General features: G+C 45.7%; 3 pseudogenes; 2 read left to right on the top strand and 1 right to left on the bottom strand.

Moving 5' to 3' along the window:
• The window catches only part of LOC147118476 (uncharacterized), a 42,559-nt pseudogene extending 36,072 nt beyond the window's left edge, over positions 1-6,487 (bottom strand).
• LOC147118473 (uncharacterized) overlaps positions 1-25,674 on the top strand; it is a 177,793-nt pseudogene that overhangs the window by 138,695 nt on the left and 13,424 nt on the right.
• On the top strand, positions 8,124-17,880 carry LOC147118475 (uncharacterized; annotated as a pseudogene).

Here is a 25,674-nt window from a genome sequence, read left to right as displayed (position 1 = left end):
GAAGATGATCCTTAGAGCATCTGCTATCTCCAGGGCCACCTCCTTAAGTACCCTAGGATGTAGTTTATCAGGCCCCGGGGATTTGTCGGCCTTCAGTCCCCTCAACTTACCCAACACCATATCCCTAGAGATACTAATTTCTGTCAGCTCCTCCCTCTCATTAGTCCCTATGTTTGTCGATATTCCTGGGAGGTTATTTGTGTCCTCCTTTGTGAATACAGAACCAAAGTATGAGTTTAATTGGTCTGCCATTTCCTTATTCTCCATTATATATTCTCCCGAATCGGACTGCAAGGGACCGACTTGGGATTTTACCAGTCTTTTCCTCCTGATATACCGATAAAAGCTTTTGCAGTCTGTCTTTATGTTTGCTGCAAGTTTACTTTCGTATTCTATTTTCCCCTTCCTGATTAATCCCTTTGTCCTCTTTTGCTGTATCCTGTACTGCCCCCAATCTTCCGGTCTGGTGCTTTTTTTTGCCAGTTGATATGCCCTTTTTTTGATTTTATGCTGTCCCTAATTTCCCTCGTTATCCACGGTTGAGTCACCTTTTTAGGTTTATTTTTATGCCAAACCGGTATAAACATGTTCTGGAATTCTTCCATTCTATCTTTGAATGCTTGCCATTGTCTATCCACTGTCAATCCCCCCAGAAACACCACCCAATCAATCTTACCCAATTCCCGTCTCATACCCTCGTAATTCCCTTTATTTAAGTTCTGGACCTTAGTCTCTGATTCAATTTCCTCACTCTCCATCTCGACTGAGAGCTCGATCATATTATGATCGCTCTGACCCAAGGGGCCTCGTACAAGAAGATTGCTGATAAGTCCCTTCTCATTGCACAATACCCAGTCTAAAATGGCCTGATCTCGAGTCGGCTCCTCGACATATTGGTCCAGATAACCGTCCCGAAAACATTCCAGGAATTCCTCCTCCTCAGAATTTTTACTAATTTGGGTAGTCCAATCAATATGTAAATTAAAGTCACCCATGATGACAGCTGTGCTCTTATCGCACGCTTCTCTAATTTCCCTTTTTATGCCTTCCCTCACCTCCATATTACTATTTGGAGGCCTATATATCACACCCACTAACGTTTTCCTCCCCTTGCTATTTCTCATTTCTACCCATACAGATTCCGTTTCATCCGAGTTAATATCCTTCCTTTCCATTGCATTAATCCCCTCCTTTACCAGCAATGCTACCCCACCTCCCCTACCTTTTTGCCGATCCTTCCTAAATATTGTATATCCCTGGATGTTAAGTTCCCAGCCTTGCCCACCCTGCAGCCACGTTTCTGTAATCCCAATCAAATCATACTTGTTTACCTCTATTTCCACAACTAATTCATCCACCTTGTTCCTAATGCTTCTAGCATTAAGATACAAAGCCTTCAGGCTTGCTTTTTTCACACTCTCATTATGAATTAGTTTGGCCCTTTGTGTTTCTCTCCTTTGCTTATTGCTTCTCACCTTTCTACCATCTATTTCTAACTTCATATGACTTACCTCTTTTCCACTACCTAGGTTCCCATCCCCCTGCCAAATTAGTTTAAATCCTCCCGAACCGCCCTAGAAAATATTACCCCGAGGACATCGGCTCCCTCACAGTTCAGGTGTAGACCGTCCCCTTGGTACAGGTCACTCCTCCCCAAGAACTGGTTCCAATGCCTCAAGAATTTAAATCCCTCTCCCTTGCACCACTGCTCAAGCCACGTATTTAGCTTATCTATCTTACTCTCTCTAAACTTATTAGCTCGTGGCACTGGTAGCAATCCAGAGATTACTACCTTTGAGGTCCTACTTTTCAATTTAGCTCCTAACTCCCTAAATTCAGCTTGTAGGACCTCCTCCCTCTTTTTACCTACATCATTGGTACCTACATGTACCACGACAACTGGCTGATCCCCCTCCCCCTTCAGAATGCTCTGCACCCGCTCCGAGACATCCTTGACCCTTGGTGAAGTGTTTCCCGCCAGACAATGAAGCGAAAATATCCTCAATCCGTGGAAGCGGATACTGCACCGTGTGAAGCACCGGATTAACGGTGATTTTGAAATCTCCACAGATGCGAACCTTCCCTGGATCTCCTGGCTTGTTGCTCGCAGGACGTTTCATAACAGGAACAATGGGCGTAGCCCACTCACTCCAATCTACCTTAGACAGTACACCTGAACGTTCTAGTGCTTCCAGTTCCGCTTCAACAGTAGGTCGTATTGCATAGGGTACCGGTCTGGCTTTAAAAAATTTTGGTTGTGCATGTTCACCAATCTTGATGTTTGCCGTAATTCCTCTCAGTGTTCCCAGTCCCTGCTGGAACACCTCTTTAGCATCATCCAATATTCTGGACAATCGTTTAGGTTTGACATCTGTTTCCCCGGAATCTACCGTTAGTGCCTTCAAGGAGTGCCAGTCCATATTCATTTTCCTAATCCACTCCCGTCCTAGTAGTGGTGGACCTCCTTCAGGTAGCACATATAAGTCCATTACTTGGCTTTCTTCGCCCTTGTGGACCACTTCTACCTCTATTTTTCCGATGGGGTACACTCTTTGCCCCGTGTATGTTTTCAATATAATCTCCGTATCCTGCAGGGGAATATGTTGGAATAACCTTCTGTAATCTTTCTTATTCATGACCGTCAATGCCGATCCAGTGTCCATTTCCATTTTTACTTGGACTCCTGCTATCTGAAGAGTGACCCAAATTGTCTGGAGATCTGCATCCTTACCAACGTTGTGTACTCTTAAGCTATCCAGTTCATTACTGCTAGCGTCTGAATCTGACTTCTGTTCGGTCAAACTGTTCTTTGTCACCTTGTGTACCTTTGCGTATTTTCCTTGCGGTGACTTTTTGTTGCTGGTCTTCTTTCCTGACCGGCATACTTTAGCTATGTGGCCAAGCCTGCCACACGTTCTGCATTCTTGGTTTTTAAACCAACACTGGTTCTGATCGTGCGTTGTCTTTCCACAACGATAACATTTGACAGAACTCAAACCCAATTTGTTTGTACCGAGTTCCGGTGACCGTAGCTGCATTACTGCCGTGCCTCTCGCTGCGGCTTCGTGTGCTGCTGCCATAGTGACCGCCTTCTCAAGCATCAGCTCATTCTCCTCGAGCAGTCGCTTTTGTGTATCCTGTTTAAATAAACCACACACAAATTTATCTCGTAGTGCCTCTGTCAGTCCCGTTCCAAACTGACAATATTTCGCTAGCTTACGTAATTCCATCAAATATTCAGCATTGCTTTCATTCTGCAGCTGCCTTCTGTCGTAAAATTTAAATCGTTCCGCTAGCATCAGCGGCGTGGGGTTTAGATGATTTTTCAGGACAGTAACAATCTCATCGAACGTCTTATCCGCTGGTTCATCTGGTGATAACAGGTGTTTCAATTGCCCGTATGTCTTCGCACCCATTAAATTTAATAATGTTAGTGCTTTATCTGCATCAGGAATTTTATTTGCCTTACAATAATTTTGTATGCGTTCTACATACATGGCCCAATCTTTGATGTCACTATCAAAGGTATTAATGTTCCCATGTTTAGGCATCGTTGCAATTTATTGTATTTTTATGTTATCCAAGATGGCGGCTTCCCGCTCTTGTCGTCGTCCTCAGCCCACAAAATGGCGGTTTTCCCGCGCTTGGCGGTCTTCAACCGTCCCCCGACGCTGTCTCCGCTTCACCGCGGCTCTCGCGCCTTCAGTTTCCCCAGACGCTGCGCCTTTTAGCCCAAAAGCGGCCCTTATCTCCGGTCGCGATCGATGTCCCCGCGCTGCGCCTCTCGCTCGAAAGTGGCCCGGCCCTTATCTCCGGTCGCGATCGATCTCACCGCCCTTATTCCTCCGTCTTCCCAGCCCCGTCTGTACAGCCAACGCGGTTGACTTTCTGTCGCGTCGCTGCCCGGCTTACCCACTACCGAGGTAGAAAGAAGAAAGCTGACAGTCGCTGATGGAGGCTTCGAGGTCAGGATGTCTTCTGCACTCCGGTTTCTCGATGCCTGCCGCTCGACGTGTCTTCCAGCAGGGTGATGAGGGTGGAAACCTCTCTTCGACATCCTGTCTGTGGACGAAGCCGCCGTGGAAATAACTGCCGCAGGGTAAGAATCGGACTCGTCGCCACTGTTAAGTCTGTGTGTTATAGTGATAATTACTACACAGACTACAAGAGTAAATTGAACAGGTCTTTACTGGTTGGAGGTAGGGACTATATTGAATACAATATTACTACACAGTGCTTATATACCGGTGTGGTCACCACCGGTATTACGTATACAGCAGCCAGAGAAAGTAGTACATCTCTTAAGGTGGAACAGGCTTAAGTTCTCTTAAGGTGGAACAGGTTACATACACCACAGTCAGTGACTACACTTCAATAGTACTTCATTGGCTGTGAAGCCCATTGCGACATCCTGAGGTGGTGAAAGGTGCTATATAAATGCAAGTCTTTCTTTCTTGTAGGTTTTAGAGATATTAACATAACAAGGCTAAAATTCATTGGCATAAAGTGTCTGATACAATGTGTATTATGGGAAAGAGAAGTTTAGTCTGAGTTAAAAACTCAAACAGACGTTTCACTGCAGACAAGTCGCCATGGCAACACTGATAAGACATTTCACTGAATCGACTGGTTGGAAACTGTAATCAGATCAGGAGAAACAACAGAGTTTGCTGTTATTAACCACAATATAAGCTTAAACCAGAGTGAGTAATACATTAGATTATAATGTGTGATGAAAGGTTCTGATGGAAGGTCAGTGACCTGAACCGTTAACTCTGTTTCTCTCTCCACAGACGCTGCCTGACCTGCTGAGGATTTCCAGAATTTTCTCTCTTTATTTCAGATTTCCAGCATCCGTAGTATTTTGCTTTTGTAATTGGATGGATCTTTCAGAGAGCCACACAGGCACAATGGGCTGAATGGCCTCCTTCTGTGCTGTATCATTCTAGGATTCTGTGAAGTGTCGGTTAATGCAATTTAAGAAGCATCACAGGGTTTGTGTCAGAATTTAACTGAGTATCGAGCCAACATGTCCAGGTTATGTAAACTGGGCCTGTTCACACTGGAACGAGAAGGTCGAGAGGTGATAGGATTGCTGTTTTTAGGATTCTAAAGGGACTGGATAATGTAGAGCACGACAAGTTATTTCACCCTGCCCAGAACAGTAGAACCAGAGGACACGGCCTGCACTTGAAGGGGGTAAATTCAAATCCAATCTGTGGAAACAATATTTCAGTGAGTGAGTGGTCAATCTCTCGGACAGGCTCCCTAGGGAGATGGTAGAAGCAGTTAGTGTTGATTCATTCACATGCAAATTGGACCAATTTCATTCATAGAATAAGATTTTGGGACACAGTGTGTGAGTAATTTGAGACATGACGTGTGGTCAGTGTAGAATGCTCGGGAGGAAGAGGTGACTTTGGTCCGATGGCTCCTAAAGCTCTCCACCACTGGGGTTTTCCTCGCCTCATGTCTGGGTCTGTTGTAGACTCATTGATAGAGATTGATCACTGTGATGAGTCAACAAATCCATTATCGTTGTATCATGGGACTCCCAGGATGGTAGAAGGCCAATTAGATCAGAACCGAAATAATCCAGAGTAAGAAAGGAGAAACGGCCCAAAAATGGAGCAGTCAGCAACAGGACATCAATTAGTCTCCTCGTATCATGGAGTCAGCACAGACTTGACACAAAGTGTGTTTGAAACAAAGCTGATTTATTTTACATTTATACAGAGTATTAAACTGCAGCCCAGTTATAGGGTTGTTAACATAAGCAGAAAGAAACCCCAAATGTCAGAATGAACATGGTTCAGTCCTGAATGTGATTAACAGCAGCAATAACAGCAGAATCCAACCCCTGCAGTCACTTGTGAACTTGCTGGTGTGTCAGCAGGTTGCATGACTGACTGAATACATTCTCACAGATGGAGCAGGTGAACGGCCTCTCCCCAGTGTGAACTCGCTGGTGTATCAGTAGGCTGGATGAAAAAGTGAATCCCTTCCCACACACAGAGCAAGTGAACGGCCTCTCCCCCATGTGTGTGCATTGGTGTCTCAACAGGTCCTTTTTGCGTTTAAAGCTCTTCTCACAGTCAAAATATTTAAATGGTCGCTTATCAGAGTGAACAAATTGATGTTCAATAAAGTTGCATGAATAAGTGAATCCCTTCCCACACATCAGGCAAGTGAACGGTCTCTCATTTGTGTGAACTCGCTGGTGTGTTACCAGGTGGGAGGACTGAGCAAATCCCTTCGCACACACGGAGCAGGTGAACGACCTCTCTCCAGTGTGAACTCGCTGATGTGTCTGGAGGCTGGATGACTGAGTGAATCCCTTCCCACACACGGAGCAGGTGAATGGTCTCTCCCCAGTGTGACTGCGTCGATGTTTTTCCAGTTCAGATGGGTAATTGAATCCCTTCTCACAGTCCCCACATTTCCACGGTTTCTCCATGGTGCGGGTGTCCTTGTGGCTCTCCATGTTGGACGATCAGATAAAGCCTTGTCCACACACACAACACGTGAACGTTTTCTGCCCGCTGTGAACGGTGCGATGTTTTTTCAGGCTGTGTAACTGGTTAAAGCTCTTTCCACAGTTAGAGAGACACACTCTCACTCGGGTGTGTGTGTGTCTCGGTGCTTTTCCAGTCACACTGATGTTTGAAACCTTTTCACACAGACAGAACAAACATTTCTCCTTCCACATTCAAATCCGATGATATTCGGGTCCTGATGAATGGAGTGACTCTGTCAGATCTTGATGTGATGTTTGGTTTGTGTTTGCAGTGTGTAAATGCTGCCCTTCTCACAGCCTGTAAAAGGAGTTTACAAAAGCCATCACTGTGAGTCCAGGATAGAAATTGACAAGATTCTCTCCTCCTGGTTCCTGGCCAAGGGGGCCGCGCATGCACCCTGCTGCCCCCTGAGCCTCTCAAGATGGCGGCCGTTACCCCGGGCCTGTCACCGGGAGAAAGCCCCACAGCTGCCGCCCCGCTCGGGGCAAACGCCCGGCCCGGAGGCTCTTGTTCGGGGCCTGAGGCCCACCCCGGGTGTTTATAAAGTCTCCCCGCCGGTTCTATTGCTCCCCTGCGCTCCGCCACCTCCTCCCCACTGCAGAATCTTCTCTCCGCCTTCCGCCGCCATCACACGACTGGCGGCACTGCGCACGTGCGGGACCCGCCCCGGGCCCTCCCCGCGCCTGCACACACCAGCCCCTGCAGCATTGATAGGGCCTATTCTAGCACGCGGAGTATTCTGGGTAACAACCACCACCCTTTTTGTCATCAACAAGGTGGCAGAAAAGTGCGTGGAATAGCTGAGGACAGAGATAACTTTGGAATAGGGAATAGGAGGAGGATGAGCGGTGTATGCAGTTTTGGTCACCTTATCTGAGGAAGGATGTTCTTGCCATGGAGGGAGTGCAGCGAAGATCCACCAGACTGATACCTGAGATGGCAGGAATGACGTATGAGGAGAGATTGGGTCGATTGGGCTTATACTCGCTGGAGTTTAGGAGATAGAGAAGGGATCTCATTGAAACTTACAAAATTCTGACATGACTGGACAGAGTAGATGCAGGAAGGATGTTGCCGATGGTGGGGGAGTCCAGAACCAGGGGCCAAAGTCTAAGGATAAGGGGTAAGCCATTTAGGACAGAGATGAGGAGGAATTTCTTCACCCAGAGAGTGGTGAACCTGTGGAATTCTCTACCACAGAAGGCAGTTGAGGCCAATTCATTAAATATATTCAAGAAGGAGTTAGATATATTTCTTAAGGCTAAAGGGATCAAGGGATATGGGGAGAAAGCAGGGACAGGGTACTGAGTTTAGATGATCAGCCATCATCTCATTAAATGGCGGAGTAGGCTCGAGGGGCCGAATGGCCTACTCCTGCTCCTATCTTCTATGTTTCTATGTGGCACAGAGCTGGAGAATCAACTAAACGGAGTGGCTTGCTAAACAGAGTGGTAAGGGGAATTTGGTGAGAATGGGAATTGGATGCTGAGGGGGAAGGAGGTGCTCAGTAATTTAAACCAAGGAGCAACAGTAAATAATAAATAATCGCACCAGAGGACACCAAAAAAGTGACGTTATAATCAACACACAGCAGAGCAAATTAACATGAGTATATTGGTAAGAGCATCGATATCCCTTTGTGTGTTTAGTCTCTTTAGTGGTTAGTGTTAAGCTTGACTTAGTAAGAATTTATTAGTGCAAGTAACAGTAAGTCAAAGAAAAACAAGGTAAGTGATTAAATTCGAACTGCTTTTAAAGACGCTCCTAACTGATAAATAGCGAAGTAATTAATCACAGTTCAAGAAATAAACGACAGATAACAGAAAATAAATTCATTCATTCATTAATAAAGACCAGGCAGTGTGTGGGGATTGTAGTATGTGGGAGTTTGTGAACAACGAGACTGTCCCAGACTGCCACATCTGCAGCAAATGTCTCTGCCTCATGACATTCCAGCTCCAAGTCAGTGAGCTGGAGTCCGAGCTAGAGACACTCCGACATATAAGGGAGGAGCAGGAATTACTGGATAATTTACTCCAGTACAGTCACACACCAGAAGAAAGCACAGGTGCAGGAAGGGGAGAGTGTGACTGTCAGTCAGCCGGGTAAGGGGAATGTAGGAGATGTAGTGAAGGAAGTCCTGCAGACACTGCTCCTGTCCAACAGGTACAAAGTACTCAATACCTGTGAGGATAAGGAGAAAGACTGGGAAGGACAGCTAGAATGCTGCCCAAGGCACCATGGAACAGCAGGCTGTCCAAGGGGTGGAGGAGCAGAGTGGAAGCATTGTAGTGTAGGGGATCCTATAATTAGAAGGATAGATAGTAGTCTTTACAGTCAGGATCAAGAGTTCCAAAGGGTGTGTTGCCTTTCTGGTGTCAGGGTAAGGGATATCTCAAAATGGCTGGAAATGAATCTGGACACCAAATCCGGGGACCACTTACATTGTGAAACCAAATCAAGGGACCACTTACACTGAGACACCAAATCCAGGGACCACTTAAACTGAGACTGTAAATGGAAATCAGAGAGCCTCAGTATGGAGAATGGTCATGGTGGTGAAAAGTGCTTTAATGAGGGAGAAAGGTGGGTAATAGATGAAGACATGATGGTAGAATCAGATGGTGACAGGTTATTTTCAGAAGCCCTTTTCAGGCAGGCTGATGATTGGGATGTAACCAGCCCAACACCTGGATCCGCCAGTTCTTGTCCCCAAATCCCAAAGTGTATGTATTTTTCTGTGAGAACTGTAGAGATGTGAAAGAAGGGAAAAAATCAGGCTCCAGCCAGAAAGAATGTTCCTTGAATGAACAATTCATGAGGCTGTTCCGTGACTTGTCTGTGTGAGGTTAAAAAACATGAAATGAAAAAGATGCATCCAGTGACACCTGTGTTGTTAATAATGGTTTCTAACCCTAATCACTAACTCCTAAGTCTAACCTCCAATTGACTACCCCCAACCACTAGCCCCAATCATAACCAATAACCACTGGCCCCAACCACTAGCCTCAATCATAACCAATAACCACTACCCCCAACCACTAACCCCAATCCTAACCAATAACCACTGGCCAAAAACAACTAGCCTCAATCATAACCAATAACCACTACCCCCAACCACTAACCCCAATCCTAACCAATAACCACAGGCCCCAACCACTAACCCCAATCCTAACCAATAACCGCTAGCCCCAACCACTAACCCCAATCCTAACCAATAACCACGAGCCCCAACCACTAACCACAAACACCAACCACTAACCCCAATCCTAACCAATAACCACTAGCCCCAACCACTAACCCCAATCCTAACCAATAACCACGAGCCCCAACCACTAACCCCAATCCTAACCAATAACCACTAGCCCCAACCACTAACACCCAATCCTAAACAATAACCACTAGCCCCAACCACTAACCCCAATCCTAACCAATAACCACGAGCCCCAACCACTAACCCCAATCCTAACCAATAAGCACTAGTCCCAACCACTAACCCCAATCCTAACCAATAACCACTGGCCCCAACCATTAACCCTAATCCTAACCAATAAGCACTAGTCCCAACCACTAACCCCAATCCTAACCAATAACCACTAGCCCCAACCATTAACCCCAATCCTAACCAATAACCACGAGCCCCAACCACTAACCCCAATCCTAACCAATAACCACTAGCCCCAGCCACTAACCCCAATCCTAACCAATAACCACTGACCCCAACCACTAACCCCAATCCTAACCAATAACCACTAGCCCCAACCACTAACCCCAATCCTAACCAATAACCATGACCCCCAAGCACTAGCTCCAATCCTAACCAATAACCAGTAACGCCAACCACTAACCCCAATCCTAACCAATAACCACTAGCCCCAACCACTGACCCCAATCCTAACCAATAACCACGAGCCCCAACCACTAACCCCAATCCTAACCAATAACCAAGAGCCATAAACACTGACCCGTAAGCCTACACCCTAACCCCAGCCCCTAACAAAGGATCATTGACAGGGATCAATGGAGCAGCTAAAGGCCTGATAATGGAAGTATTTGAAATAATTATCTCGATGAAAGAAATAGTGTAAGGTATGTTAGTAACAAGAGATTAAATCAACGAGACCATCAAGCTCAGAAATTACTATTACAAAGATCAGAACCTTTCAAATGTTATCACGTGCTGTATGTGTGGAGGAGGTTTACTAAATCGAATCCACAAAGAATTAAATTATACAAATAATACCATATTTCAAATCTTATGCAAGATAGTTCTATAAAGAATTGCAGATGAGTGTACTCTTTTGTGTTAATAAATAAACTGTAACTTAACTTAAAACATTAAAGGAAACATAATAAATTAAATTAAAATTCCATTACCAGTGGTGATGATGTACTCCAGTCCCTGTGGTACCCACCAGTCGCGGAAGGCCTCGAGCGTGCCGGCGGACACCGCGTGCTACATCTCGAGGGCCACCGGGCATGAACGTGGCCGTGGAAGAGAGGCAGGCAGTTGAGCCGAACGACCCCCTCGACCGCCCGCTGCCTGGACCAGCTGATGGCAGATGAGTGTAATGAGACACTACAGTTCAGTCTATGACACCCACAAGTCGTGTACTCAAACGGAGCAAGCTTGGGGTTTGATGTGGTAGAAGGCGAACTAGTTGAGAACGGAAATAATCCAGAGTAAGAAAAGACCCAAAAATTAAACAGTCGGTAACAGAACATCAATTCGTCTTCTCTTATCATGGAGAAATCAAATATTCAACACACAGTGTGTTTGAAACAAAGCTGATTTATTCACTATTTATACAGAATATTAATCTCCAGCACAGGTACAGGGGTTATTAAGATCAGCAGAAACAAACCAGAACTGCTGGAATGAACATGGTTCAGTCCTCAATCTGATCACAGTAAATCATGTTCTATTCTGAGAGAAATGGGTTTCGATTGTGGGGCACCGGCACCAGTACTGGGATAAGAGGGAGCTGTTCCGTTTGGACGGGCTTCACTTGAACCATGCTGGGGCTAGAGTCCTGGTGAATCGAATAACTAGGGCTGTAGAGGGGGCTTTAAACTAAATAGTGCGGGGGAGGGTCCAGGTGAGCGGGAATTTAAAAAGTCAATGAGAAATGAGAAAGCAATAGAGCAGGATAGAGATAGGGGAAATAATAACCAGAGTGTGACAGGAAGGGACAGAATGTTTAAAAATAAGAGTGCAACAGAAAATGGGGCCAAAACAAGGAGAAATGATAAAAAGACCAAGTTAAAAGCTCTATATCTGAATGCACACAGCATTCGTAACAAGATAGATGAGTTGACGGCACAAATAGATACAAATGGGTATGATCTGATCGCCATTACAGAGACATGGTTGTAAGGTGACCTGGGCTGGGAACTGAATATTCCAGGATATTTGACAATTTGGAAAGTTAGACAGAAAGGAAAGAGGTGGGGTGGCTTTGTTGGTAAAGGATGTGATCAGTGCAGTGGTGAGAAGTGATATTGGCTCAGAAGATCAAAGATGTGGAATCGGTTTGGGTGGAGATAAAAATAATATGGGGAAAAAGTCTCTGGTGGATGTAGTCTACAGGCCCCCGAACAGTAGCAATACTGTTGGACAGAGTATAAATCAACCAATAATGGAGGCCTGTAAAAAAGGTACAGTAATAATCACGGATGGTTTTAAATCCATATTGATTGGACAAATCAAATTGGCCATGGTAGCCTTGAGGAGAAGTTTATGGAGTGCATCCGGGATGGTTTCCTAGAACAGTATGTAATGGAACCAACCAGGGATCAGGCTATCCTGGATCTGGTACTGTGTAATGAGACAGAATTAATAAATGATCTCCTAGTAAAGGATCCTCTAGGAAAGAGTGATCATAGCATGGTTGAATTTCAAATTCAGTTGGAGGGTGAGGAAGTTGTATCTCAAACCAGTGTCCTGATCTTAAACAAAGGCAATTGCAATGGCATGAGGGCAGAACTGGCTAAAGTGGATTGGAAAAATAAATTAATGGGTAAGACAGTTGAAATGCAGTGGCAGACATTTAAGGAGATATTTCATAACTCTCAACAAAAATATATTCCAGCAAGAAAGAAAGATTTTAAGAGAAGGGACCACCATCCGTGGCTAACTAAGGAAGTAAAGGATGGTATCAAATTGAAAATGAAGGCATACAATGTTGCCAAGATTAGTGGGAGACCAGAGGATTGGGAAATTTTTAAAAACCAGCAAAGGATGACTAAAAAAATAATAAAGAGAGAGAAGATGAATTATGAGAGTAAACTGGCAAGAAATATTAAAACAGATAGTTAAAGCTTCTATGGGTATATAAAAAGGAAGAGAGTAGCTAAAGTAAATGTTGGTCCCTTAGAGGATGAGACAAGGGAACTAATAATGGGCAACGGGGAAATGGCAGACACTCTGAACAAATACTTTGTACCTGTCTTCACAGTAGAAGACACTAACAACATCCCAATAATGGAAAATCAAGGGGCCACAGGGAGGGGGAAACTAAAGACAATCACTATCACTAAGGAAAAAGTACTTGGTAAAATAATGGGACTAAAAGACGACAAGTCCCCTGGACCGGATGGCCTGTATCCCAGAGTCTTAAAAGAAGTGGCTGCAGAGATAGTGGATGCATTGGTTGCAATGTACCAAAATTCCCTGGACTCTGAAGAGGTCCCAGTGGATTGGAAAACCGCAAATGTAACACCCCTATTTAAGAAAAGAGGGAGACAGAAAGCAGGAAACTATAGATCAGTTAGCCTTTCATCTGTTGTTGGGAATATGCTGGAGTCCTTCATTAAGGAAGCAGTAGCAGGGCATTTGGAAAATCACAATGCAGTCAAGCAGAGTCAGCATGGTTTTATGAAAGGGAAATCATGTTTAACAAATTTGCTGGAGTTCTTTGAGGATGTAACAAGCAGGGTGGACGAAGGTGAGCCAGTGGATGTGGTGTATTTGGATTTCCAGAAGGCATTTGATAATGTGCCACATAAAAGGTTACTGCTTAAGATAAGAGCTCATGGAATTAGGGGTAATATATTAGCATGGAGAGAGAATTGGCTAACTAACAGAAAGCAGAGAGTCGGGATAAATGGGTCATTTTCCGGTTGGCAAACGGTAAGTAGTGGGGTGCTACAAGGATCGGTGCTGGGGCCTAAACTATTTACAATCTGCATTAATGACTTGGATGAAGGGACCGAGTGTAATGTAGCCAACTTTGTGGATGATACAAGGATGGGTGGGAAAGCAAGTTGTACAGAGGACTTAAAGAATCTGCAAAGGGATATAGACAGGCTAAGTGAGTGGGCAAACATTTGGCAGATGGAGTATAATGTGGGAAAGTGCGAGGTTATACACTGTGGCAGGAAAAACAAAAAAGCAAATTATTATTTAAACGGAGATTACAAAACGCTACAGTTCAGAGGGACCTGGGGGTCCTTGTGAATGAAACACAAAAAGTTAGCATGTAGGTACAGCAAGTAATCAAAAAGGCAAATGGAATGTTGGCCTTTATTTCAAGGGGGTTGGAGTATAAAAGCAGGGAAGTCCTGCTACAACTGTACAGGGTATTGGTGAGACCACACCTTGAGTACTGCGTACACTTTTGGTCTCCTTATTTGGTCTCTGAACTGCATTGGAGGCAGTTCAGAGATGATTCACTAGGTTAATTCCTGAGATGAGGGGGTTGACTTATGAGGAAAGGTTGAGCAGGCTGGGCCTATACTCATTGAAATTTAGAAGAATGAGAGGTGATCTTATTGAAACATATAAGATACTGAGGGGGCTCAACAAGGTAGATGCAGAGGGGATGTTTCCCCTCGTGGGGAAATCTAGAACTCGGGGGCACAGTTTCAGAATAAAGGGTCGCCCTTTTAGAACTGAGATGAGGAGGAATTTCTTCTCTCAGAGGGTCGTAAATCTGTGGAGTTCTCTGCCCCAGAGAGCTGTGGAGGCTGGGTCATTAAATACAATAAAGGTGGAGAAAGACAGATTTTTGCAAGATAAGGGAGTGAAGGGTTATGGGGAGAGGGCAGGGAAGTGGCTTTGAGCCCGAGATCAGCCATGATCCTATTGAATGGCGGAGCAGGCTCGAGGGGCCAAGTGGCCTATTCCTGCTCCTATTTCTTATGTTCTTATTCACTAGTATCTTCTTCTTCTTATGCAGTCCCTCGGAACCGAGGATGACTTGCTTCCACATTAAAAATGAGTTCACAGGTGACTGATGAGTCCAGTGCGGGGCCGACAGTCTCTGTCACAGGTGGGGCAGACGGTGGTTGAAGGGGCGGGTGGGTGGCATGCTTGGGTTGATGTCCGCTGCTTGCGCTGTTTGTGCTTGGCTTCTGCTTGCTCCTGGCGAAGAGACTCGAGGTGTTCAGCGCCTTCTCAGATGCTTCTCCTCTACTTTGTGCGGTCTTGGGCCAGGGATTCCCAGGTGTCAGTGGGGATGTTACACTTTTTCAAGGAGGCTTTGAGGGTGTCCTTGAAGCATTTCCTCTGCCCACCTGGGGCTCTCTTGCCATGCCGGAGCTCCAAGTAGAGCGCTTGTTTTGGGAGTCTTGTATCGGGCATGCGGACAATTTGACCCGTCCATCGGAGCTAATCGAGCGTGGTCAAAGCTTCGATGCTGGGGATGTTGGCCTGAGCAAGAACACTGATTTTTGCAAGATAAGGGAGTGAAGGGTTATGGGGAGCAGGCGGGGAAGTGGCTTTGAGCCCAAGATCAGCCATGATCTTATTGAATGGCGGAGCAGACTCGAGGGGCCAAGTGGCCTATTCCTGCTCCTATTTCGTATTCACTAATCTGGTCTTTCAATGGGGGGCCTTTACCCAACATTCCCCGCGGTGGAGCATGTGCCCAGACTGCAGGAGCCCAGCGTGCAGGCGCGGTAGGGGGTGGGTGTATTGAGCATGCGCAGTGCGGTGTACGGGAAACGGACAGATGGAGGAACAGCAGCCAGAAGCGCGCTTCGGCAGTGGATAAGAATCGGTGGGCGCAGGGGAGCAATGGACCGGTAGGTAGGTGGGGAGGCTTCATAAACAACTAGGGTAGGCCGCAAGTCCCGAATAATAACCTGAAGATCCTATGTTTGCAGCTGCGGGGGCGGAAAGTTCCGGTGCGACGCCATTTTGAATCAGTGTGGAACAGAGCGCATGCGCGGCTATTTTATATAAAGTGGGCGGGGCTTCAGTGTCTGCTTCCAACCGGGTCCTAGTGCCCGGGAGAGACAATCAATGTTTCAGTTATTGTATTCTCACTCTCCACACAGAGCATTTCTCACCATCTCTCCTGAAGTCGCTGGGAAGTGCCAAGCTCAGAGTTTACATGCCATAGAGTTGTAAGAGAAGAGTCCCAGAAGGTTGTGGGTTCAAATCCCACTCCAGGGACTTCAGCACAAGAGTCTGTACTGACTCTCCAGTGCAGTGCTGAGGGAGTGCTACACTGTCAGAGGTGCCGTTTTTTCAGATGTGACGTTAAACCGAGGCCCCGTCTGTTCTCAGGTGGGCGTAAAAGTTCCCAGGGCACTATTTTGAAGAAGAGCAGGGGAGTTATCCCCAGTGTCCTGGCCAATATTTATCCCTCAATCAACATCATTAAAAAAAAACAGATTATCTGGTCCTTATCACATTGATGATTGCGGGAGCTTGCTGTGCAAAAACTGCCTGCCGCCTGTCCTACACTGAACAGTGACTACACTTCCAAAAACTACTTCATTGGCTATAAATTGCTTTGGGACGTACCAGGCGCTATAGAAATGCAAATCTTTTGTTCTTTCAAAGCTGCGCTCCCATGTACAGTCCCAGGGTTAGAATCCCCCTGTAGAGTCCCAGGGTTAGAATATCCATGTACATTCCCAGGGTTAGAACCCCCATGTACAGACCCAGGGTTAGAATCCCCATGTACAGTCCCAAGGTTAGAATCCCCCTGTAGAGTCCCAGGGTTAGAATCCCCATGTACAGTTCCAGGGTTAGAATCCGATGTACATTCCCAGGGTTAGAATCCCCATGTACAGTCCCAAGGTTAGAATCCCCATGTACAGTCCCAGGGTTAGAATCCCCATGTACATTCCCAGGGTTAGAATCCCCATGTACAGTCCCAGGGTTAGAATCCCCATGTACAGTCCCAGGGTTAGAATCCCCATGTACAGTCCCAGGGTTAGAATCCCCATGTACATTCCCAGGGTTAGAATCCCCATGTACAGTCCCAAGATTAGAATCCCCATGTACAGTCCCAGGGTTAGAATCCCCATGGACATTCCCAGGGTTAGAATCCCCATGTACAGTCCCAGGGTTAGAATCCCCATGTACAGTCCCAAGGTTAGAATCCCCATGTGTGAAAGAATGTTTTATAGAAACTAGAATTGTCTGTTCTGAATTTCTATCCTGTACTTACAGTGATGACTTTTGTGAACTCCTTTTACAGGGTATTAGAAGGGGAGGATTTGCAGACGGGAAACTCAAACCAAACATCATGTCAAGATCTGAGAGTCACTCAATTCATCAGGACCTGAATATCCTCGACCTTTGAATGTGGAAGGAGAAATGTTTGTCTGTTCTGTCTGTGGGAAAAGATTTGAAACATCAGTGTGACTGGAAAAGCACCGAGACACCCACACCCGAGTGAGAGTGTTCCAGTGCACTGACTGTGGAAAGAGCTTTAACCAGTTACACAGCCTGAAAAAACATCGCACCATTCACAGCGGGGAGAAACCGTACACGTGTTCTGTGTGTGGACGAGGCTTCAACTGATTGTCCAACCTGGAGAGACACAAGGACACCCATTCCACGGAGAAACCGTGGTAATGTGGGGACTGTGGGAAGGGATCCAGTTCCCCGTCCCACCTGGAAACTCATCGACGCAGTCACACTGGGGAGAGACTGTTCACCTGCTCTATGTGTGGGAAGGGATTCGCTCAGTCATCCAACCTGCTGAGACACCGGCGAGTTCACACTGGGGAGAGGCCGTTCACCTGCTCCGTGTGTGGGAAGGGATTCACTTGTTCATTCACCCTGCTGACACACCAATGAATTCACACTGGGGAGAGGCCGTTCACCTGCTCCGTGTGTGGGAAGGGATTCACTTGTTCATCCACCCTGCTGACACACCAACGAATTCACACTCGGGGGAGGTCGTTCACCTGCTCCGTGTGTGGGAAGCGTTTCTTTCGATCATCCAACCTGCTGACACACCAGCGAGTTCACATTTGACTACAGGAGTTGGATTCTGATGTTATTGCTGCTGTTAATCACGTCCAGGACTGCAAACATTCTGACAGTTGGGGTTTGTTTCTGCTGATGTTAATAAACTCCAGTCCAGTTACAGGGTTAATATTCTGGATATATAGCTGATTGACTTGTTGGGGCTGCAGTGTCCCTTTAAGAACCATTGTCTATGATCTTTCCCCTTAATTCAGGACTTTCATAAGAAATTATTTGACAAAGTTATGAATTTTACTTTAACCCTAAATTGACCTTTGGTACAAAATCTACAATTTATTGTCTGAAAAGTTCCATGGATTAATATCTCCAATTAGAAACTGCTGATTAATCCTCGCTGACAATTCTTACTGACTTGCACATTACACACAGTGGCACCTCCATTATCCACCAGAAAGAAGGGGAATGGGAATTGGTGGAGAATCGAGAATCCCCAAATGTTGCCCCTCCTGTTTGGTACAGCAATCCCTTTGGCACGGGAATGGAGATAAGTCCAATCCAGGTAACGGGCTGAGTTTAATCTTTCTGGGCCTGTGGGATTGGTTTATATCAGACAGGAGCTGGATTTCCAAAAGGCATTCGATAAGGTGCCACATAAAAGGTTACTGCCAAGATAAGAGCTCACAGAATTGGGGGTAATATATTAGCATGGATAGAGAATTGGCTAACTAACAGAAAGCAGAGAATCAGGATAAATGGGTCATTTTCCGGTTGGCAAACGGTAACTAGTGGGGTGCCACTAGTTCAGTGCTGGGGCCTCAACTATTTACAATCTGCATTAATGACATGGATGAAGGGACCGAGTGTAATGTTGCCAAGTTTGCGGATGATACAAAGATGGGTGGGAAAGCAAGTTGTGTAGAGGACTCAAAGAATCTGCAAAGGGATATAGACAGGCTAAGTGAGTGGGCAAACATTTGACAGATGGAGTATAATGTGGGAAATGTGAGGTTATCCACTTTGCCAGGAAAAATAAAAAAGCAAATTATTATTTAAATAGAGAGAGATTACAAAATGCTACAGTTCGGAGGGACATTGTGCATGAAACACAAAAAGTTAGCATGCAGGTACAGCAAGTAATCAAAAAGGCAAATGGAATGTTGGCCTTTATTGCAAGGGGCTGGAGTATAAAAACAGGGAAGTCCTGCGACAACTGTACAAGGTATTGGTGAGACCACACCTGGAGTACTGCGTACAGTTTTAGTCTCCTTGTTTAAGGAAGGATATACTTGCATTGGACGCAGTTCAGAGACGATTCACTAGGTTAATTCCAGAGATGAGGGGTTTGACTTATGAGGAAAGGTTGAGCAGGCTGGGCCTATACTCATTGGAATTTATAAGAATGAGAGGTGATCTTATTGAAACATATAAGATACTGAGGGGGCTCGACAAGGTAGATGCAGAGAGGATGTTTCCCCTCGTGGGGAAATCTAGAACTCGGGGGCACAGTTTCAGAATAAAGGGTCGCCCTTTTAGAACTGAGATAAGGAGGAATTTCTTCTCTCAGAGGATCGTAAATCTGTGGAATTCTCTGCCCCAGAGAGCTGTGGAGGCTGGGTCATTAAATACATTTAAGGTGGAGATAGACAGGGTTTTGCAAGATAAGGGAGTGAAGGGTTATGGGGAGCTGAGCCCAAGATCAGCCATGATCTTATTGAATGGTGGAGCAGGCTCGAGTGGCCAAGTGGCCTATTCCTGCTCCTATTTCTTATGGTCTTATTAGGAGGAGATTGGTGTCAGTGACTGTGGGGTTGGTTTATATCAGACAGGAGGGGATTGGTGTCAGTGACTGTGGGGTTGGTTTATATCAGACAGGAGGAGATTGGTGTCAGTGACTGTGGGGTTGGTTTATATCAGACAGGAGGGGATTGGTGTCAGTGACTGGGGTTGGTTTATATCAGACAGGAGGGGATTGGTGTCAGTGATTGTGAGGTTGGTTTGTATCAGACAGGAGGAGATTGGTGTCAGTGACTGTGGGGTTGGTTTATATCAGACAGGAGGGGATTGGTGTCAGTGACTGGGGTTGGTTTATATCAGACAGGAGGAGATTGATGTCAGTGACTTTGGGGTTGGTTTATATCAGACAGGAGGAGATTGGTGTCAGTGACTGTGGGGTTGGTTTATATCAGGCAGGAGGAGATTGGTGTCAGTGACTGGGGTTGGTTTATATCAGACAGGAGGAGATTTGTGTCAGTGACTGTATCTAACCTGTGCTGTACCTGCCCTGGGAGTGTTTGATGGGACAGTGTAGAGGGAGCTTTACTCTGTATCTAACCCATGCTGTACCTGCCCTGGGAGTGTTTGATAGGACAGTGTAGAGGGAGCTTTTCTCTGTATCTAACCTGTGCTGTACCTGCCCTGGGAGTGATTGAAGGGACAGTTTAGAGGGAGCTTTACTCTGTATCTAACCTGTGTTGTACCTGCCCTGGGAATGTTTGATGGGACAGTGTAGAGGGAGCTTTACTCTGTATCTAACCTGTGCTGTACCTGCCCTGGGAGTGTTTAATGGGACAATGTAGAGGGAGCTTTACTCTATATCTAACCCACGCTGTACCTGCCCTGGGAGTGTTTGATGGGACAGTGTAGAGGGAGCTTTACTCTGTATCTACCCCTGCTGTACCTGCCCTGGGAGTGTTTGATGGGACAGTGTAGAGGGAGCTTTACTCTGTATCTAACCCATGCTGTACCTGCCCTGGGAGTGTTTGATAGGACAGTGTAGAGGGAGCTTTACCCTGTATCTAACCTGTGCTGTACCTGCCCTGGGAGTGTTTCAAGGGACAGTTTAGAGGGAGCTTTACTCTGTATCTAACCTGTGTTGTACCTGCCCTGGGAGTGTTTGATGGGACAGGGTAGAGGGAGCTTTACTCTGTATCTAACCTGTGCTGTACTTGCCCTGGGAGTGTTTGATGGGACAATGTAGAGGGAGCTTTACTCTGTATCTAACCCGTGCTGTACCTGCCCTGGGAGTGTTTGAAGGGACAGTTTAGAGGTAGCTTTACTCTGTATCTAACCTGTGTTGTACCTGCCCTGGGAGTGTTTGATGGGACAATGTAGAGGGAGCTTTACTCTGTATCTAACCCATGTTGTACCTGCCCTGGGAGTGTTTGATGGGACAGTGTAGAGGGAGCTTTACTCTGTGTCTAATCTGTGCTGTACCTGCCCTGGGAGTGTTTGATGGGACAGTGTAGAGGGAGCTTTACTCTGTATCTAACCCGTGCTGTACCTGCCCTGGGACTGTTTGATGGGACTTGGAAGAATGAGAGGTGATCTCATTGAACCATACAAGATTCTGAGTGGAATTGACAGCGTAGATGCTGAGAGGTTGTTTCCCCTGGCTGGAGATTCCAGGACTAGGGGGCATAGTCACAGGATAAGAGGTCGACCATTGAAGACTGAGATGAGGAGGAATTTCTTCACTCAGTGGGTTGTGAATCTTTGGAATTCTCTGCCCCAAAGGGCTGTGGATGCTCAGTCGTTGAGCATATTTACGGCTGAGATAGATTTTCGGACTCTAGGGGAATCGAGGGATATGTGGATCAGGTGGGAAAGTGGGGTTGAGGTCGAAGATCAGCCATGATCTTATTGAATGGTGGAGCAGGCTCGAGGGGCCGTATCGCTAATCCTGCTCCTAATTCTTATGTTCTGAAGGTGACCACTGTGTATTTTTTTTAATTCATTCACAGGATGTGGGCATCACCAGCAAGGCCAGTATTTATTGCCCATCTCTAATTGCCCTCGAAGGTGGTGGTGAGCCGCCTTCTGAATACAACTGAGTGACTCGCTGGGCCATTTCAGAGGGCAGTTAAGAGTGAACCACATTGCTGTGGGTCTGGAGTCACCAATAGGCCAGACCGGGTAAGGACGGCAGATTTCCTTCCCTAAAGGACATTAGTGAACCAGATGGGTTTTTACACAATCCGATAGTTTCATGGTCACCATCACTGATACAAACTTTTCATTCGATATTTATTTAATGTTGTACTTCATCTTTTTCTAGTGAATGAAATATTTTTAAAATCTGAGACATTGCGTTGTGAGACAAAGAGCCTTGTGTCCAATAAGGGGAATAAGTCCCCTCTGAGTCAGAAGGTTGTGGGTTCAAGTCCCACTCCAGGGACTTGAGCACATAAAGCTAGGCTGTCACTCCAATGCAGTGCTGAGGGAGTGCTGCACTGTTGGAGGTGCCGTCTTTCAGCGGAGACGTTAAACCGAGGCCCTGTCTGCTCTCTCAGGTGGACGTAAAAGATCGCATGGCACTATTTTGAAGAAGAGTAGGGGAGTTATCCCCGGTGTCCTGGTCAATATTTATCCCTCAACCAACATAACAAAAACAGATTATTTGGTCATTATCACATTGCTGTTTTTGGGACCTCGCTGAGCACAAATTGGCTGCCGCGTTTCCCACATTACAACAGTGACTCCATTTCTAAAGTACTTCATTGGCTGTAAAGAGCTTTGAGATGTCCGGTGGTCGTGAAAGGCGCTATAGAAATGCAAGTCTTTCTTTTTCTTTTAAAGCCCCACAGCCTCCCCTGGCCCCGGGCCCTGAATATTCTGAGGGGTGAGGGTGAACAGCCAGAGGTCATGGTCTATATCGGTACCAACGACACAGGTAGAAAGAGGGATGAGGTCCTGCAGGCAGATTTTAGGGTGCTAGGAAAGAGATTAAAAAGCAGGACCTCAAAGGTAGTAATCTCCGGATTACTCCCGGTGCCACTCACTCGTGAGTATAGAAATAGGAGGATAGAGCAGATGAACGTGTGGTTGGAGAGAAGGTGCTTTAGATTCCTGAGGCATTGGGACTGGTTCTGGGGGATGTGGGCCCTGTACAGGCCCGAAGGTTTGCGCCTCAACAGGGCCGGAACCAATATCCTCACGGGGAGGTTTGCTCGTGCTGTTGGGGAGGGTTTAAACTAATTTGGCAGGGGGATGGGCACCAGGATGAAACATTAGAAAGGGGAAATAAAGTGCTCACAGGATTGGGAGAGACAGAGATCACTAAAGTAAGATATAGTGAGGTATTAGGTGGGGTCAAACTAAGAGAGAATACAGGATGGTCTAAGATGGGTTTACAGTGTATGTACGTGAACGCACGAAGCGTAGTAAACAAGGTCAGTGAGCTGCAGGCACAAATAGCCACATGGGAATATGATGTGGCAATAACTGAGACCTGGCTCAAAAAAGGGCAGGATTGGGTATTAAATATTCCTGGTTATAGAGTGTGCAGGAAAGATAGGAAAGATCGGAGGTGGTGTGGCAGTATTGGTCAAGGAGAATGTTACAGTGCTGGAGAGGGAGGATGTCCTGGAGGGGTCGAGGACAGAATCTATATGGCTAGAGTTCAGAAATAATAGAGGTGCCATTACACGACTAGGTGTATTCTATAGACCACCAAATAGTGGGGAAGATATGGAGGAGCAAATTTACAGAGAAATTACAGAGAGGGGCCAGAACTATAGAGTAGTGATAATGGGGGACTTCAACTATCCTAATATAGGCTGGGATTGTAATAGTGTTCAGGGCAGAGAGGGGCCAGAACTATAGAGTAGTGATAATGGGGGACTTCAACTATCCTAATATAGGCTTGGATCGTAATAGTGTTAAGGACAGAGAAGGGCAAGAATTTCTGAAGTGTGTTCAGGAGAACTTTCTTGATCAGTACGTTTCTGGCCCGACGAGGGAGGAGGCATTGCTAGATCTGGTTCTGGGGAATGAGGTAGGTCAAGTGAAGAAAGTGTCAGTAGGTGAACATTTAGGGAACAGTGATCACATTTAGGGAACAGTGATCATAGTATCATAAGGTTTAGATTAGCTATGGAAAAGGACAGGGAGCAATCTAGAATAAAAATGTTTAACTGGGGGAAGGCCAATTTCAGTGGGATGAGAACGGATCTGGCCCAGGTAAACTGGAATCAAAGACAGCATGGATATGGAATTGGCTAAGTGACAAGAAACAGAGAGTAGTGGTGAACGGTTGTTTTTTGGACTAGAGGAAGGTACACAATGGTGTTCCCCAGGGGTCGGTACTAGGACCACTGCTTTTCTTGATTATATATTAATTAATTGGATGCGGGTGTACAGGGCACAATTTCAAAATATGCAGATGACACAAAACTTGGAAGTATAGTGAACAGCGAGGAGAATAGTGATAGACTTCAGGAAGACATAGACAGGCTGGTGAAATGTGCGGACACATGGTAAAATGAAATTTAACGCAGAAAAGTGTGAAGTGATACATTTTGGTAGGAAGAATGAGGAGAGGAAATATAAACTAAATGGTACAATCCTAAAGGGACTGCACAGAGAGACCTGGGGGTATATGTGCACAAATCATTGAAGGTGGCAGGACAGGTTGAGAAAACAGTTAAAAAGGCTTACGGGATCCTGGGCTTCATAAATAGAGGCATAGAGTCCAAAAGTGTGGAAGTTATGATGAACCTTTATAAAACACTGGTTCGACCCCAACTGGAGTATTGTGTCCAATTCTGAGCACCACACTTTAGGAAAGATGTGAAGGCCTTAGAGAAGGTGCAGAAAAGATTTACGAGAATGATTCCAAGAATGAGGGACTTCAGTTACGTTGATAGACTGGAGAAGCTGGGGTTGTTCTCCTTGGAGCAGAGAAGGTTGGGAGGAGATTTGCTAGAGGTGTTCAAAATCATGAGGGGTCTGGACAGATTAGATAGAGAAACTGTTCCCATTGGCGGAAGGGTCAAGAACCAGAGGACACAGATTTAAGGTGATTGGCAAAAGAACCAAAGGTGATGTAAGAAAAAGCTTTTTTACGCAGCGAGTGGTTAAGATCTGGAATGGCAGACTCAATCTTATCTTTCAAAAGGGAGTTGGATAAGTATCTGAAGGAAAAAAATTTGCAGGGGAAGTGCAGGGGAGTGGGACTAGCTGAGAGTTGGCACAGCTTGATGGGCCGAATGGCCTTCTTCCATGCTGTAACCATTCTATGATTCTATAAAATCCCTCTGAATCCCAACCTTTACAAGTCTCTCACCTTTTAAATATTCTGCTTTTCTATTCTTCCTACCAGTGGATAACTTCACATTTCTCCACATATACTCCATGTGCCACCTTCTTGCCCACTCACTGAACCGGTCTATATTTCTTTGCAGCCTATTTACGTCCTCCTCACTGCTTACTTTCACACCTATTACACTCGGATCCCTCATCTCATTGAAGTAGCTGAGGGCCAAGCACTGATCCTTGTGGTACCACACTAGTTACACTCTGCCACCCTGAAAATGACCCGTTTATCCTTACTCTCTGTTTTGTCCATTAACGAATCCTCAATCCATGCGAAGATATTACCCCCAAACCCATGAGCCCTAACCTTGTGTAACAACCTATTGTGTGGCACCTTATCAAATGCCTTCTGAAAATCTAAATATATTACATCCACTGGTTCCCCCTTATCTACCCTGCTAGTTACACCCTCAAAAGACTCTAATAGATTTTTCAAACACGATTTTCCTTTCATAAATCCGTGTTGACTCTGTCTGATCATATTGTGATTTCCCAAGTGCCCTGTTACCATGTCCTGAATAATAGGTTCTAGCATTTTCGCTATTATTGATGTCAGGCTAACTGACCTATAGTTCCCTGTTTTATCTCTCCCTCCTTTCTTGAATAGCAGGGTTACATTTGAAAGAAATTTCCAAGAAGCAGTTTTTGACCAAATTCGACTTCCACAGGGATGGGGAAATCTATAATAAGCACAGAATCAGTCAGGATCTAAAATTTATTTACAACCGATACGAAGGGCTCTTATATTTGCGATCTATCTTTATTCTGTCCACTCAAGGAGTTAGAAAACAGATTTTCTCCTGTGACTATAGAGCTGGCTTATTGGACCATGATCTGTTAACTTGTTCATCTTCTGTTAACTACATTTCCTGAGGGAATGAAAATCTAAAC

This window comes from Somniosus microcephalus, chromosome 4, assembly GCF_052327205.1.
Source record: "Somniosus microcephalus isolate GS21.2 chromosome 4, FLI_Smic_1.0, whole genome shotgun sequence".
NCBI classification, from domain to species: Eukaryota; Metazoa; Chordata; class Chondrichthyes; order Squaliformes; family Somniosidae; genus Somniosus; species Somniosus microcephalus.
Note: the sequence above shows the minus strand (reverse complement) of the source record. Positions and strands in the feature narration are given on the sequence as shown.